The sequence below is a fragment of the Monopterus albus genome, unplaced genomic scaffold (genome assembly GCF_001952655.1).
Source record: "Monopterus albus unplaced genomic scaffold, M_albus_1.0 scaffold3.1, whole genome shotgun sequence".
Lineage (NCBI taxonomy): Eukaryota > Metazoa > Chordata > Actinopteri > Synbranchiformes > Synbranchidae > Monopterus > Monopterus albus.
In genome coordinates this window covers 9,800,584-9,819,492 of record NW_018127883.1, presented here as the reverse complement: position 1 = coordinate 9,819,492, position 18,909 = coordinate 9,800,584, and positions in this window count along the sequence as shown.

Genomic DNA, 18,909 nt, shown 5'->3' with positions numbered 1-18,909 from the left:
AATGACACTGAGCTCATTAAAAAAAATACAGTTTGGCCATAAATAGAAGAGCTTTTGTGACAGAGCTGGTGCAAGATGCAGTTGCTCCAACAAAAGGAAGAACACGCACCATCTCCACTTAAACTACAGGCATAGCATCTTCCGACTACACCTTTTACTGTGCAGCGATAGTGATGATTTGAGTCTGTCAAAGGTGACTGTTGGCCATTAGAAATGACAGCTCCACTGACAATGCACCATTCGTTCAAACACCAGTCACTGTTAATTTGTGAAAAACCAGCTACAAATATGCAAATTACCAGTTTACTTGGACATGCTGGAGTCAGCAGTGGCAAACACATTAAAATGATCACAGCAAGCACCAACAAACTTGCTTCTGTTATTCAAAGATGTGATCACAGCATTAACAAGTGGTTGCGAACTATGCGATTGAAGATTTTTATTTGCCATTTACAGTGCCTTGCGAAAGTATTCGGCCCCCTTGAACTTTGCGACCTTTTGCCACATTTCAGGCTTCAAACATAAAGATATAAAACTGTAATTTTTTGTGAAGAATCAACAACAAGTGGGACACAATCATGAAGTGGAACGAAATTTATTGGATATTTCAAACGTTTTTAACAAATAAAAAATAGAATCCACCTGTGTGTAATCAAGTCTCCGTATAAATGCACCTGCACTGTGATAGTCTCAGAGGTCTGTTTAAAGCGCAGAGAGCATCATGAAGAACAAGGAACACACCAGGCAGGTCCGAGATACTGTTGTGGAGAAGTTTAAAGCCGGATTTGGATACAAAAAGATTTCCCAAGCTTTAAACATCTCAAGGAGCACTGTGCAAGTGATAATATTGAAATGGAAGGAGTATCAGACCACTGCAAATCTACCAAGACCTGGCCGTCCCTCTAAACTTTCAGCTCATACAAGGAGAAGACTGATCAGAGATGCAGCCAAGAGGCCCATGATCACTCTGGATGAACTGCAGAGATCTACAGCTGAGGTGGGAGACTCTGTCCATAGGACAACAATCAGTCGTATACTGCACAAATCTGGCCTTTATGGAAGAGTGGCAAGAAGAAAGCCATTTCTTAAAGATATCCATAAAAAGTGTTGTTTAAAGTTTGCCACAAGCCACCTGGGAGACACACCAAACATGTGGAAGAAGGTGCTCTGGTCAGATGAAACCAAAATCGAACTTTTTGGCAACAATGCAAAACGTTATGTTTGGCGTAAAAGCAACACAGCTCATCACCCTGAACACACCATCCCCATTGTCAAACATGGTGGTGGCAGCATCCTGGTTTGGGCCTGCTTTTCTTCAGCAGGGACAGGGAAGATGGTTAAAATTGATGGGAAGATGGATGGAGCCAAATACAGGACCATTCTGGAAGGAAACCTGATGGAGTCTGCAAAAGACCTGAGACTGGGATGGAGATTTGTCTTCCAACAAGACAATGATCCAAAACATAAAGCAAAATCTACAATGGAATGGTTCACAAATAAACATATCCAGGTGTTAGAATGGCCAAGTCAAAGTCCAGACCTGAATCCACTCGAGAATCTGTGGAAAGAACTGAAAACTGCTGTTCACAAATGCTCTCCATCCAACCTCACTGAGCTCGAGCTGTTTTGCAAGGAGGCATGGGCAAAAATTTCAGTCTCTCGATGTGCAAAACTGATAGAGACATACCCCAAGTGACTTACAGCTGTAATCGCAGCAAAAGGTGGCGCTACCAAGTATTAACTTAAGGGGGCTGAATAATTTTGCACGCCCAATTTTTCAGTTTTTTATTTGTTAAAAAAGTTTGAAATATCCAATAAATTTCGTTCCACTTCATGATTGTGTCCCACTTGTTGTTGATTCTTCACAAAAAATTACAGTTTTATATCTTTATGTTTGAAGCCTGAAATGTGGCAAAAGGTCGCAAAGTTCAAGGGGGCCGAATACTTTCGCAAGGCACTGTATGCATAAACAAACAGTCTAGGCATATAGGAATTCTTGTGCAGCCCTCCTTTAGAGTCAGGTAAGGAGTCAAAAGCCAGAAAGAAAACTTGGCCTTAAAATAAAAAGTTACATAAAGGCAACAAAGCATTAAAACCTCAATACACAAAAATAGGGTAATGGTATTTCCCACAGTGAACTTCAAACATCTCACTTATTAATTCATATGGTGGAGTTGGATATGTCATTACGTTTGGTGAGGTAGTGAGGGGTTAATGCACATGCCTAGTAAGGGGTTATTGCACATGTATTCTCACATTTTTGTATTTGCCATCAGTCTTACTGCGGCAGGGAAAAAACAGTTGTAAAGTCTAGTTTTGTGTGATGATACTGTCCGCCCTGCTATGCCCGAGGCTGTAGGTGCAGTTTTTGTGTCTGAGCAGGAAGTGAGCAGGGTGGCGTGGGTCTCCGAGCATGTTCTCCGCCCTTTTACGACGGTGCTGTGTGTACATAAGAGGCAGTTCAGTCCCATTGATCCTCTCTGCAGTTTTTATGACCCTTTGAAGAGCCTTCCTCTCTGCCTGTGTGGTGTTACCATACCCGACTGTGATGCCAGTAGTGAGGATGCTCTCTACCAGTCCTGTATAAGCCTGGGTGAGAGGGCAACAGTTCAGCCCAGCTTTTCTGAGCCACCCAATGAAGTATACCCGCTGCTGGGCTTTCTTCACTGTGGCAGCTGTGTTCGGTCACCAGCTCAGGTCAGATGTCACCTGCAGGCCCATGAACTTGTGGCCGTCAGCCCTCTCCGCTTCAGTCCCTTTGATGGTCAGAGGCAACAGAGGGGAGGGGTTCTTCCTGAAGTCTACTATTATTTCTTTTGTCTTGTTTATGTTGAGGATGTGGTCATTCTCCTCTCCATAAACAAGAATGTAATTCACCAAGCTTCTGTAGCCCGACTCGTCTCCCCCCTTGATGAGGCCCAGAATGGTGGTGTCATCGGCATATTTAATGATGATGGTGTTGTCATGGTTGGAGACACAGTCGTGGGTGTACAGGGTGAAGAGTTTGGGGCTGAGGCAGCAGCCTTGCAGTGAGCCTATGCTCATTGTGAGCTCAGCAGACACCTGCCTTCCCATTCTGACCACCTGTGGTCTTTCAGTCAGGAAGTTCAGAATCCAGTTACAGGTGGGAGTTGGGACACAGAGGTCTGTCATCTTCCCAATCAGCCTACCCGGGCGAATGGTGTTGAATGCTGAACTGTAATCCAGGAAGAGTATCCTAGCATACGTACTGCTGTTGTCCAGGTGTTTCAGGATATGGAATAAAGCCAGAGCCATCGCATCCTCCACTGATCTGTTGGGGCGGTAGGTTGGAGGGGGTCTACAGTGTCCAGGACGATGTGGCTAATGTGTGTGAGGACCAGTTTCTCTAAGCACTTCATGGCGACTGATCACCATTGGCCTGAAGTCATTCAGCGTGGATGTGTCTGATGTCTGGTATGATGATGTGTCAGGGACTGGTACGATAATGGATTTTTTGAAAATGCAAGTGTGGCTACACAAGGAACTACTGCTTGGGTTAAAGATGTTTGTATACACACTAGCTAGTTGAGCCACACAGACTCTCAACATCGGGTGGGGTGGCGGGGGGGCGGAACGGTCTGGGCCCGCCACCTTATGGGGGTTTACCTGTTTCAGGGCCTTCAAGAACCTGTGTGTGCGTCACGATTTAGTGACCAAATGGACCCACACGTGACTCAAGTGACAGTGAAAGCAGACTTAAACTTTGAAAATAACTGTTCCCCCTGAATATACATCTTTATTTTAGAGAATTAAGGAAAAAAAGGCCTGATGAATTTAATTTCACACCGGTGAGTCACATTATGAGTGGCTAGCCACTAAACTTTCAGCCTGTTAAAGAAAGAGAATTGATATAAAGCACATTACTACAGTGGATAACGAACATGTTATTTTCTGTTACCAGCTTCTTATCTACACACACAAAGTGGTGCTGATATCAGTATTTCCGTTTCTCGCCGTCTAAAACTAGAAACCTGGCTGTCAGAAAAACTACAACATGTCAGTATAATGTCACTTGTGCGGCTCTTAGTGTCATAAAAGAGTGATGTCACACTTGTTCTTAGGAGTAGGACTTCTCCTCCTTGAAAGGGAGAGGAGGAGACTTCATAAATAACGTTCGAGTCCTACTCCATGCTATTCAAGGAGTGATCCTGAGACGCTTGATAAATACAGGCCCTGATTCTCTTTCTGCTGTTGATATTGAATCTTGTTGTACAGTTTAGATTCTAATAAATACAATTTCTGATATTAATCATTAAATATTTTATCTGTACAAATTCAAAGTGTATGGACATGTTTAGACACACCTTATCAGGCAACAGAAAGAGGGAGATGGCTGGAAGTCATCTGGGAACTGGCTTGGACTTGGCTGGCAGCCGGCTGCCTTTCAGCTGGGAGCAGAAATTCTGAGTGGGGATATACACTCTCTACACAGGTACAAGCAAATTCCTGTTATTTCACAATAGTTTCAGAGTTTATGTACTTTCAGAAAAAGTTTGGTTAGTTCATATGCATTCACATATACAAGCTTGCTCACGCGTGCCATCAAATTATGTTTTTTTTTTTTAAATATCAATCAATATGTCAGACTGCATTAGTTACACAAAATCTATAAGGTTATTCAAAAAACATTGCAGTGGCAAGGAGCTAACGGTGTACAGTTTCTGCCGTCTGATATGTTCTTCTTCCTGCACTTGCTGTCTTCTCTTTTTCGGATTTACAGTAACTCCTCGTAGCATGGACCAGCAGCTTAAAGCTGTGAGGCTGTCACTCTTGGTGGTATGATGGGACTCTCTTCTGTGCTGCTGCCTGACTTGTTTATCTTAGGGGAACATGATCTCTCCCTCTTTCTGCATCTATAACCCTCTTCTTTTCTCTCTTTTTCTCCCATTTCCCTGTCTAAATAAGCAGATATGAATACTGTATATGCATGAATCATGAATGTGATGGTTTACTGAATTAAGCAAACAACTCTACACCAAAGGGTTTTTCATGTCTTTTGTACATGTTCAGATGTGTGGCTGATAAAAAAAAAACCACTTTAAGGCTGATTAGCTCACATACAATATCACTGCCAGATGATTTGATAAAATAACATTTGGTGCATCTTGACAACAAAAGTCAAGTGATTCCATTTTGACATCTCAGTGCCCTGTGAAAGTACTACATCTGCTGCTTTCTACTACATTTCATATTTCAGCATTTTAACTCGTTGCTTTCACAGTCAGAACAAAATGTCTTTCTAATTGACATTCAGCACCATTGCAGCATATAACTCCTATCCTGCATGTTAATAAACAGATATGACATGGAGCTTTGATTGTAAATAATTTGGCTCAAGCGTTGGGTCAGCCAACCGAGCAGCATCTACTTTCTCTTCATATCAAGGCCTTCTGTTCCTCCACCTGCCGAGCTGCCCGTATTTGAAGCAGGTGTCATCACAACTAATGTATGTGAAAAACCCTTCTTTTTTGAGACAATTACCCCTCTGGCTTGGTGACTTCACCTACAGCGTGGCATCCTAGTGCTTGCAGGAATACTCACTCTGTGCCGGAATACTAAGACATGAATGATTATACAGATATATTGAACTGACCAGCCGTAATGTGGCTCTCTTTGAGAAGGAAGTCCAGAATGACACCTCAATGTGTTTCAGTGTTAAACACAGACAAGCTTTTGCTGAGGATATATCATGTCCCATCAGGGCAGATGCACTAAATGTATCAAAATGCACATTTATAAAGTAGTGTGATAGTATTATCAGCTTTCAACCTAATTTAAATCATAATTTTCAATTTTTTTCATTCTAGCAAAATTTACATATTTAGGTACATTAATGTCCAAAATAAAGTGAATAGTTTATTTAAGTCACGCCAAAACACACAAACCCTTGACTCGGTAGACTCTCTCTCAGTGAAGTATAACAGAACGTAGTCAAACGTAGCCAATCCCAGCTGACATTGAACGAGAGGCAGTGTCCCCCCTGGACAGGTCGCCTGTCTAACACGTAGACAGAGCCACACACACACTCACTCACTCATTCACTCCTACTCAATCAACCTAAGCTGCATGTCTTTGGACTGTGGGAGGAAGCCGGAGTACCCGGAGAGAACCCACGCAGGCACAGCGAGAACATGCGGACTCCACACAGAAAGGCCCCCAACCAGGGCTCGAACCCAGAACCTTCTTGATGTGAGGTGACAGCGCTAACCGCCTTTCCAATGTGTCCCCCCTAATCATATCGTTTCTATGCATAAAGCCAAAGTGCTTATTGATGTAGAGAATGGATTAACATTCATTTCAACCTTGTGTGTCTCATGCAGATGCCAGAGATACCCTTAGGAATTAGTACAAGTGCCAAAGGGTACAGGACTGCACTGGGATGAGAACATGTTGAAATATTACAAAGGCAGAGAGAGTTCCACTCAGACCGGTCCTTTTCCTCTTCGCTAAAGACAGAAAAAAACATGTATTTTACCATTAATTAAAATTAGGACCGAGACCATTTTGCATGATTAATTGCCTCATTCCATGCAGTTACCCACAAACACTGATGACTGTCTGCTTGTATGGCATGGGTAGGACTTGCACCATTCATCACCCCTGTAAGGTCAAACTCAAAGCTACATATTGTTCTGTAATTACAAGTCCCTGGTTCCTTCTGCCATATCCTCTTACAGCCTTTGATTTTGACAAACACATTCTTGCCTACATCCTGTGTTTGGATATCAATTGGTTTTCCCAATTGAAATGAAAGCAATGTATTCAGCACAGATCTATAATTTCCAAAGCTATTCTTTTTGTTTCCAGTTACAATGTTTCCATACAAAATAGAGTTGCTACTAGCTCAGTGACAGTAAGATGTGAAATATCTGGTCCAGTCTCACACCCAAATGTACAATAGCTATGCTGGTCCACAGCATAAAAGGTGGCAATGTTAAAATAATGGCTGTATAATTGTGACATGCCAAAGTTTTTTGTATTGCGTCCCAGTGTCCTTCGTCTTCTCTTTGCTGGTGTCTTATGGAGGTTGGCCAACAAGGAAATGGTGCATTACCACCACCACCAGTAGTAACTGGACTACCTGTACAACCTAACTAGGTACTGCCTCATGCTACCAGTAGTGACAAGGACACTAACAAAACATAAAACCTGAGAAGAATCAGTCAGGAAGGATCAGGAGAGAGCATTTGCCTGCGGCCACCACATGCAGAACCATTCCCTTGTTAGGGGTTGTTTTGTTTTTGCCTCACCATTGCACCTGTTGTCACTATCATTTGCACCAAAACAGGTGAAACTGATCCCCAATCGCTTGTGCTTCCTAAATGGACAGATTGACGTCCCTGAAGTTTAACCGACTTGGTGTTATACTGTGACGATTAAGTGCTCCCTTAATGTTTTTGAGCAGGACATTTAAGTATGCATTTTGGTGTGAGACTGGGTTGGAAATTGCTCACTGAGCCTGATGAATGCTGTTATTGAGGGTTGGAAATAGTTTAAAAAAAAACAAAAACAACACTGTCTTCTCAAGTTTACAGCAAAATCCCAAGATATTCAGGAGCTCGGTTCTAAGATATTCAGCACTGATATCCTGTACATCAGGCACGTAGAGCACATTTTTCTAAGCCTTTCTCTAGGGAAAAGGCATTACATATCTTTCTGGCTTTGGAGAATGCCACTGAGCAAATGCCTGTCTCCTGACACCTTGAGTTAATGATCAGCTTCCAGAGATGCAATGTATTTTGAGTTACCAGCGAAGCATGACAATAACCTTTAACATTACCATTTACACACATATTATACTAGGGAACAGATTGTCTATGGGCTGCCTGGCAGCAATAAGTCTCTCTACTGATAGGCTACAACCTCATTTTTTTCATGTTAAGGTGTGTGACTTTGAAGTGGTTTGCAGGCCAAAATCGTCCATCTTGTGAAATTTAATTTTTTGGGGTTTTTTTGTTGTTGTTTTTAGAATGCCTCTCCCAAGGTGAAATATTATATTGCCACAGACATTGTTCTGAAATTTAAAAAGAGGGAACAAAATGAATTAAATCATATAGCTTGTCAAACATTATTAGTTTATACAGAGATTTGAATTAATGTGTTTTCAGTGACATAACAGCTTCAAGGCAGCATCATGAGAGAACTGTCTTGTTCACAGCTTACTCAATATTTTTGCACAAATCTACAGAAGCAAAGCTGTTGTGATAGAATGATTTATGAATCATGCAGGACAAACATTAACACAAGCATTTAGGTTTTTGTCTGCTTTATTAGGACAGACTGATATAACATGATATTAATGTCAAATCGCAGGGCAGAGGATTTTTACTACTTGAAAATCAATGAAATTTAATATAAAACCCCATATAATTTATGACTATTTATCATTGCATTTAAAGACAATTGTATAGTTAAATCCAAACTCTTACCTTCAAACATATTATTTGTACTATCTGCAAAGCAAAAACCGCAGACAGATAAAATTTGTGTCCTAGTTTGTTAAGACAGTCAAGCATATAGCAGAAAGAGATGTCATTTGTGTGAACCGTGAGACCAAAGAAGAGCTAAAAGGAGAGTAAATATTGCACATATGTGCAAGGTGATTAGAGAGTCCAATGCAATGTTGTCCTTCGGCACGATGATTATCTTGTAGTTTGTGTGTGATAAGAGTTAGCCAAAAAGAAATAGCTACTGAAATGAATTATTTACCCAAAAGAAAAAGGTAATATACTTTTCAATTGGGTGTCAAACATAATGTTATTAGGCACTGATTTACAATAGATTTTGTTTCTAACTTTAAATTTCATCTACCGTAGGGTCTGGGGCAATGAACAGGCTAGACATTACAGGCTGACCCTTAGAAAGATATGCTGCATCTCGCCATTCATTGATGCACAAACCATATTAATGCACTTATAATCGATTGATTGCATGACAGATAACTTTTTATAAAACATGTTCATGGCACATAGTTTGCAAAATAAAGGAAAGTGGGGAAAAAAATGTAACCCTGAAGTGCCACACAGTGTTTCTTGAACGAACATTGCCAACTGCATAACTATGCAGCCGTTTCCCCCCCTGGGTCTCAGACCCATCACAGATAATCACTGACTGCTTTCACAGTGAACTCTGCCTGTTGTAAATGACTTAATTAATCCCTCCCCATCCAACACCGGGCTAAGGGGAAAAACAGTCCAGGGTGCTTTATTTGGTGTATAATTAAAGATGCCCTTCCCTCAAATGTCCTCCTCAATCAATGGCAGTAGAGGACAAGCAAGACAAATTTGATCCAACATACAGAGACTGCTGGGAAGGAAAGACAAAGGTTTGAATTTAGTGAATTACCTTTTGCTGTCTGTCACTCTACCCTGGAAACTGTGGTAGTTTACCTATGTAATCTATTTCATTTCAGTTATTCTGGAAAACATAATACACAGACAAGAAAGATAACAGCTTTACCAAGTTTAATTTAGTACACGGCTTTACTAAATGCTTTTTTTGAATCACACACCCTGCATGTTCCCTAAGACACTAGTATGTAACTGAGCTAATGAATATCATTTAAGCCTCAATTTGGTTGTCAAATGTGTATACAAAAATACTGTACTCAATACTTCTCAAATGTGTTAGTTGAACAAACTTAAAAAGCACAGTCACCTATAAGGTCTGCCTTGATGGTAGAGTTTGAAATCACAGTGGCAGATCTCAATCTTATTACTGTGATAAATAGGAATATTAAATGCATTTGCTTCAAGTTTCAGCCACTATAACCACTCTACCAGTAACTAGCCTATAACTGCAATGTCCAATGGCAACACAAACTGATGCCTTTTTGAAAGCTACCAAAGAAAGGAACATTGATTCAAATCATCAGAATGGAAACATAATTAACAAAATACTAAAACCTAGCATGCAACTACTGTTAGGTTCACAAAAGCTTATTATCTATGTACTCAGCTCCCTGACTTCACATCTGAGTCTGACTTGGTTCCTTCATGACTGAGAGGAAAAACAAAAATGTTTGGCAAGCTAACCTGTGAATGGAGATTTGCCATACGCTTAATCAAGGCTGTTGTTCACTTTGAATGAACATAGGTTTTATCTAGACAATGGCCTTGCAAGTGGCAGCATGGTGGATGATTCATTACACACAGCCACACACAATTTTGGATTAGCAATGACCCACGGCTTCTTCTGGGTTATGTAAAAGATAATTTATCATTAATTTCAACCAATCAGGCGTCAGGTGTTGGCAGATGCCATCTACAGCGGTTATTCACATGGATCTGTCAGAGAGCAATTGATCTTACACTGTAGGGGCACAGGATGCATTTTAGCCGTCAAATGTTTTATACACAGTGGCAGAAGTTGCTCAGGTATACGCAGAGAGCAGATTTAAGGCTGCAAAGAACAGCTAGGACACATTCAGCTATTTCACCCCTTGGGCACACAGTTCTTCCAGAGAGACTGACATAGTACAGAAAGGCAGAAAATGTAGCAGGGTGCATTCACTCACCACCATTTAGTGGAATAAATGTAGCAGAAGAAGTGACAGAGGGGTCAGCAGCTGCAAATGTAGCCCACATTTCAGTGCCGTTACCAAGAGCAACAGCAGCATAACCGTGTTAGCACCGGATGAAGTGCGCCAGTGGAGAAGACTGGTACGTTGTCCCTGGGGTATATTCAGGCTCAGAAAAAAAATAAATGCAATCTGAAATTGCCAAAGTTTGGGCCATCAAAATAATCTACACTATTACATTCAGGGACCACTGCCAGGCAGGCGATTCCTATGGAAGGTTTAATAATTAGAGATGGTTCTAAAACAGAAAGATCACAGATTTCATCCATTATGACCATGTAGAGATAGTGTTCAGATAATTTGCAAATTTACCATTGTCATCATTATTATCAAAATGGCAATGAGTGCTGTTTGATACTTCAAGACACTGTGTGATTGCACGTCTGGATCATGTTCTTTGTTCCTGGTCCCTGTCCTTTAATATTGAACGTCTGCTGATACCAAAACAGCACTTCGCTGCCTTAAAATTAAAGAACAGTAAAGAATTGATAGAGTCTACATCTTCCCTTTGATGTTTTACTGTGCAATTTAGTCAGTCAGTCTGAATGAATCTGTTGTGGAACGAAGGCACAGACCCAGTTTGATCTGCTTCTTTGCACCCACCAGGAACGTTTTTTATTTTTTAGAAATAGCAGCATTTTAGAAGTGTGGTTCACCTGCGCAATGCCAAAAGGCTGCATTTATATAGCATTTTTTATTCAAGGTGCTTTATAATTTCCCTCTTATACACCTCTGCATACACTGATGGCAGACAGCTACGGTGCAAGGTACCGCCTGCACTCCCGCAGGAATTTTGGGCTTCATGCTCTTGTCTGAGGACACTCGGGTATATATAATTTTGGTCATTAAAATCTACTTTAAAAAGCACAAAGTAAGAAAAATATGTGAAAACACCTTTTTAAATTAAATAGCCATATTAGTGGTTGATTTAATGATGTTAACTAGCAAATTACGTAGGCCGACATCACTGCTTTCTCTGAAGAAAGAATTAAGACAGCTGATCAACTAGGGAGCCAGCCACCTTCAAATAAATGGTATCAGGGACTAAGCGGTAGAAAATGAATAATCTGGGTATGAAAAGTAACTAGTAATAAAATAAATGTAGTGCAGTATGATTTTTGCCAAAAGCAATGTCAAGGGTGTTTTTTTTTTTTTTTTTTAAAGGGCAAGGGCTCTGGCGTCTACTACTAATAAACAAATAAAAAAAGCACTGACTGTATGCATTTTCACAAGTTTAACTGATAAATAAAATTGCAGATTGAATTTGAATGAGTGCACATCTTTTCTTCCATACAGTAGTGCATGTCATTAATGGGTTATTCTCATAGGCTACCAAAAACTGGAAAAAATTACAGTTTTGCTCATACTTAGGAGTTATACGAGTACAAGTATGAATTTATTCATGCTTCAGCATTGAGTATAAACAGTTTGTACTGCAAGTTTAAACAAATGCATTCAAGGGTGAAATATGTTACAACCTTTGACCCAAATTTGTTTTTTGGCCTATAGCCGTTCCCAGTTTTCTTAGTAATGATGTGATTCTGTTAAGTGGCCGAATAAAGATGTAACGTGACCTGGGGTTGACACAGTGGCTTGTTGCTGAACAGAGTCAAAAAATGTGTGATGCTTCTTCAGGCAGATTTAAAATTCAATTAGCATACAAGTGCTGTTAAATTTGAAACGGTGTGAAGCAATTGTTGTGTTAATTAGGTTTTACTCTTAAGTTGAAACTTAATCTTTCATTTCATTTGATTTCTCTTGATTAGGCTGCATGCCAGCATGCCAGTGAGTGTCATCTCAAAATAGACATAAAGGGAGTGTTTGAAGCACACACCTTTAGTACCCCCTTTTGGTAGCTGATAATAAATACAAACCATTCTCCCATGTTGGGCAACCCACTTGAGACTCTGCATGTTAGAGGATTCAGAACAGAGGAGCTGAGGTCCTCGAAGAGCCTTTCATTATAATAAATGTCATGTCTGTCACACCCAAAAGAACAATGTGCAACTACGGCACATATAAAAACTAGCATGCAAGAGGTGCATATTTCAATTTGAAGCACAAGTTCCATTTGCTGTAAATTAACATCCAGTCTTAGTGGAGCTTTTGGCAGTTTACTTTACAAGAAAGTGTATAATTTGCAATCTACCTGCACAGTAAAGGGAAAATATGGATTCTAACTTGACTCCCAGTGTAATAACCTAATATACTTAGCTCTACAGAACACTTGAACATTTGCTACTTCTAAAATTTGGTATTTTATGCAGAAGAGTGCATTCCCACAATGAGGACAACATACAATATGTCCATATCAGGCCCTTTAAAGGCACATGGTCACATCTCTTCAGTGCATATGAACTCAAAATTCAAAATAGTTTATGCATTATTAATGATTTATAACTCTAACCTCAGCTCTAACCTTGATGACGAGCTGATTGAGGCTACTGCACAATAAAAGTCACCTGGTGGTTAACAGGTTGAATGTGTTCATTGTCAACTATCAGTATCAGGAAATTGTTATTTTGTATTAGCAGTAACTTTATACAACTCTCCCGTGACCCCTTTCAGGACAAAGCAGTATAAATAATGGACGGATGGATTGATTATACAACTCTGACAGTATACCGTGCAGCACTGACACCAGCGGTAATAACAAATAACACTATGCATGTTTAATATTATAGAAAAATGCCTAATAAAAAGCATCAAAATTAGGTTTTTAAGTAATAAAAATCTTAATCATTGGAGTTCAAAAGTTTTGACATCAAAACAAATTTGGCTGTCAAACTTAAACAGCACACCACTAATCCACTGTGCCACTCCAAGCCCACCACAGTACATACTGAGATGTGTGCATATAAAAATTATGTGGAAACAAGGATTTATTTGCGTGGTCACTGAACATTTAAAGGGTATACCTGTTTAAATGCAAACAAAAAAGAAGCCATGTTTCTTGAGGTTAATAATTCAATATAATATGGTAGAGTATACTGTCAATGAAGTCACCCCGTTCTCCTTGAAAGTATGGCCTAATTAATAGTGAGGATAATTAACTCAGTCCCATGTCATTGTACACAAGGTGCACCGCAGCAGCACCATTATCTGGTTGATAACTGAAGTGCCCTTTCTTTCATCTCCAGTGTTAATGCCATCAAATACCATTACTGATTGGCCAATTTACAGAGTGCTCTGGGATCTCACCGCCTGATGAGTCACAGAAGTGCATCACAAATATGAAGTAAATGCTCAGTGAGGTGCAGTCAGCAGTGGGAATCACAACACAAGGATTTTTTTCCCCACTGTGTGTCTTCTGATAGGAAGGCAGATACAATGAGATTTATTATTATTATTATTATTGCTTTGATTCAGAGGAGCAAGGAATTTATTCTACAGTGGTACTATACATCCTGGATATGGTTTTGTAGGCCATTTTATGTGGAAATACCTAAGCCATATTGTACTTTCACATCAACTTGCTATTCTTGGATAATGACCTTTTTGAGTAAATAAAATCATGCTGACACCTGTCACGACATCAAAATTGCACTTGCTTGACATCAAATTGTTTAATTGCTGAAGTATAGATTAGACTTTGATCTGCAGCTGTAATTATTCCAAGTTGTTCGACAACAGCTGTGTGGGAACATTTTCACACAGGATTCCAATAAGGTTAAAAGGAAAATAACTTGTTGCAACATTGCAGACTATAAAGTGTTTCACATGCCTGTTGTAATAAATAAGATGGGGCGAGCACAAACAAATGCCTTTTGCATTGATGAAACAGTTCTGACAGTTGTGGAAGCATTACCAGTGTGGGTGTACACTCTCTGGAGATTAAGAAGAATCAACACAACTGCAATAAAGACGGTGTTAACAGAAGCAGATGCTATTTGTTTTAGCACTTAGTGGGGAGAGGCTGTTGCTGCCGCAGGCGTGTTTGCCTAAGACTTATATTCCAGCACAGCTTTACATTTCTTTTAATAAACCTTCTTGGCAAACACAAATGTTTGAGGTACAAAACAGAATAGGTATTCATTTACATACACTAAAGGTCTTATAAATTGCATATTTTGTTTTCACATTTTACTGTAAATAGGTTAACATATTTACAGAAGCAAGCTCATTCTCAGGCAACTGCAATAATACTGGGCTAAGCTTTTTAATGTCAAATAGAGCAACCATCAATATCGTCCCTGGTTTTGATTTGTGTATTAATACATTAAGTGTTATTTAATGAATATTTTAAATGCCAACAAACATTTAAACTGGAGTTCAGAAATCAAGCTCTGTGTGTTTAGTTGTTCAAGGAGCATTAAAACTCTAATTCAAGGGCAGGCTTATCTTCTAGGTTGATCCACTGCTACACTGTAGCAGGCATACATCTTCTAACATTTTGTATACACATAAATATTGCTAGATTTTCATCTAGGACACTTTGTGCTTGCTAAATCAAGATATTATTAGATTGAGTGCATCTCCGAGACTTTGGCTATAGGACCATTAGCATTTATAATCTGTCTGTGTGTCACTTGGCCTTGAAATGAATACATTTCTCCAGCATGAATATAAAAGGTGACCAGATTGCTTGCGTTCCGATTACTTTAGGAGATAACATATGCATTAAAGGGACACACCTGAAACTTAACCAAGGTCAAACCTTAAGTATATAGCATCGAGCAGGTAAAATTGGACCGGCAGTTTAATATCTACCAAGTAATTTGATGTGGTTAGAGATTACTAGGACATGATTTATATCATGTGCCATGTTGCATGATATTATTTGCTGCACCACCTTTTATATCCTCTTTTCAATAAATCTTATATTGACATGGCTATATTATATCCAAGCTGGAACACATGCTGTTCTTGAAAGAGACACAGCCTCATATCAGGGGCAAATACAACCCGGTGCTTGTAAACAGCAGTGGAGGGCAGCTCTCCACCTACTACAAATGATTCCAGCAGGGAGACCCGGTTTCAAAAGTGCTGATCCTGACCTAATATTGACAGGCACTGGGGCAAGTGAGGTCCGACACATTAAGGTCACATTACCTCTCTCCAACTTCACTGCATCTCTGACTGAGCTGAGCTCTAAATATAGCACTCGGCCAATAGAGAAGTGCAACTGCTTCCATGTTGTTGATTAAAAATTCATGCTGAACATGACAAAGGACAATGAGACAACACGGTTTTGAACATGTTCCAAACCAGTGTAAAGGTACAAACTGCCAGTCACCATAAGAACAGGGGTGTCTTACAGTATAACACATCAATACTTGGATGAAATTAAAACAATCATAGGTTTAAACAAATGCCATGTTGTGCCGTAACCCTTTTAAGGAGGACAGACAATATCTTATTGAAGTGTCAGAGCAAAATTCAATACATCGTCTTGGCAGCATAAATAATGCATTACATGCTCTTAGGGTAGAAAGGGAAGGAGGATATAAATATGAAACATACAAGTTGTATTGACAAGGCCTCGCCAAGCTGGCACCCATCATCAGCAGGAGAGCTTCTAGTGAAACAACAGACAAGTGCCCTCTCTCATCTCTGCCCTTTACTGGACCTCTGGAGATCACATTTGTATTTGCCAAGGTTAGAGGAGGTCAAGTCAGGCTTCTGCCAAATATTACCTGCAGTAATTACTGTAAAAAGATTGGATTATTTCATTTATGCAAAAACTTAGTAGGTTTTGGACACACTGTGGCTTCATGTGTTTTCCCCATAATGGCTATGAATTCTCTGGATAGGTTTTACCCATATGTCTATTTATTAATAGCACAATCTTAATAGAGTCTAGTTTTTGTCTTACCCTCTGCCTCAAACAGTGGGTTGTCTATTTTAATTGGAAAGGAAAATATAATACTTTGTGAATTAAAGGAGCTGCCATGATAATTTTTTTTTTATCATCTGTCTTCTAGAGATAATTGTGATCTGGATCGATGGCATTTCATTTCTCAGCCCAGATGATTCCTGACCAGTCACTGTGGCAAAGAGCAGTGTTACTCATGGGGGCACATGCAGAGCCAGACAAATGGGCCACAAACTCACTCTAGTTACACAGCTCAGCGCCCATGACTCCTTAGAAAATATAACTGCCAGTCCGCCAAATACAACTTAAAAAAAAAAAAAAAAAAAAAAAAAAAAAATCTTAAACCTATACTTCGCTTGCCAAAATATAAACAATACACCTTTTAAATTAAAATACATATTTCCCCCCTCCCCCCATATCCATCGTTTTACTCTTCGACTAGACATTAGTGATTAATATAAAGTAACTTGAAGGGATTTTGTGTTCACATTTACCGGCCATGATGTGGACATACACATCTTATTACATACTCTTCTTATAAATGGTCTAAATTCAATTAAAAACTTTCTAGCTAACATTTTAATGACATTTCAACGAAAGCTACTCAAAAGAAAACACCTTTACATACACGCATGCCATTGTTTAAGCACACTCCTTTGCTCTTTTCCAAATTCTGACACTGCTCTGTCTTGGCTTTATGACTCTTCGACTATTCTCAATTTTACCATTAGACCCTCCTGCTGCTCCCCTGCCATCCTCGAGCTGCTTTCTTGTTCCTGCATTTCACTCATCTGCCACCTGCTCCTCACTGCAAAAAGAAAATCTGCTTTGTACAGTAAATGTCCTGACCATACAGTATACCCTTTTATCTTGGTGAATAGGAACTGGTTACCTTTCAGTAACATTTGTTTTTCTGGTTTCTCTCATTTCATAAACACTGGAGGTCAAAGTTGTGGACAGCTGCTGCAGGCAGAGGCCATTCACTACTATACAGAGTAAGGATAATGCCAGGCAAATTAAGTTAATAAAAGCAACTAAAAAAAAAAAAACACACTGAATTAGTGGTGATATTAGAAATCTTATTATCCAGGATTTTTTTGCAAATTGCAAAAGAGACTATTGAGACTATTTCCTTGGCACAATGCCAACATTCATTAAATAACAAGAGCACTTTAGACATATTGACTACATTTATCATAATGGTAATGTTTTCCTCAAATAGTTAAAACATTCAGCAACAATAAGGACAATAACTGCCAGATTTATTGACATGGAAAACAGCCCTTAGAGTAGCAGCATGTTGAACTTGGAACCTACTGACATGCGTAGCTTTCTCAAGATCACTGGCTGAGTTTTGGTTTCAGTGATTGAATCATATGTTATTGCTGTGAAATATATTATGCAAAGATGATAGTGAGAAAAGAGGAGACTGTGGATGTCTGTGTTGAGCTCCAGACAACTCTCTGAGCTTCTTATCTAGCCGTGCAACCTGGCCGGATGGCATTCTCTTGGCACACCATCCTTGAGACTCACCACTTGGCTTGTGGCCCAGGGATATTTGGCTTGTGCATAACAGAATCACCCCATCCCCTTAATACCCTACTTTACCTCTCTCTCTCTCTCTCTTACTGGTTGGCTACTTGCCCATAAGGACAACTGCAGTGCTTTGTGTTGCCTTGCAGGTCTCTTTATACTGGCTTCATGGCCATGGCTGGTGAGGAGACAGTGCCATGATAGCTGCAGACAACCAAACAATTATGCAACAAAGTCAGTCACTGCAAGATGGTGTTTTGTGACACATGTGGCCCCATCATCTGTGACTTATCAAGGCACCGGTGTAATTCAATTGTAGGGACGGCCTTGGGTGGTGGAGAATCAGGGGACATACAACTGCTTATTATCCACCTCTCCAACTGTCCATAAAATTGATGGCTTACTCTCAGTGGCATCGCGTTGACATTGTGTTGAATGTCCTGTGTCTGCCCTGGTTAATTGAACACAGAATTACCCTATTTGGACACACTTAAAAGAACAGAGCTAAACGAACGTAGACGATAGAGAAGGAGATCAGAGTTGACCTCTGGAAAACACTCCATAGACAAAAGCCAGAGTGTCTAAAGAGGTAGTATGGACATTTTAGAGTGTGTGAAATGATGGCACTGCAAAGTACATACAGCAGAGAAGACCCTGTGGCTCTTCCTAATATAGTGTTCTACGCAGAACCACTATATTTTTTCATGATTGGTATACAGCGGTATTTCCAGGACTCTGGTTTGGAACGAAGGGAAGGACTGCATATCTGAGATTATTTAATTAGATTAACAAGAGGTTAAATATGGGACAGTAGGGCTTAGTCGCTAGGCACACTGAAAGAGGTTAAAGTTGACCCATTTTAAATGTTTCAAGCACATGCGTATATACATAGATTTGCTGATCATCTTACAAAAATGTTGGTAGATGACCAAAATGGATTTAGAAAAGGTAGAGCACGTAT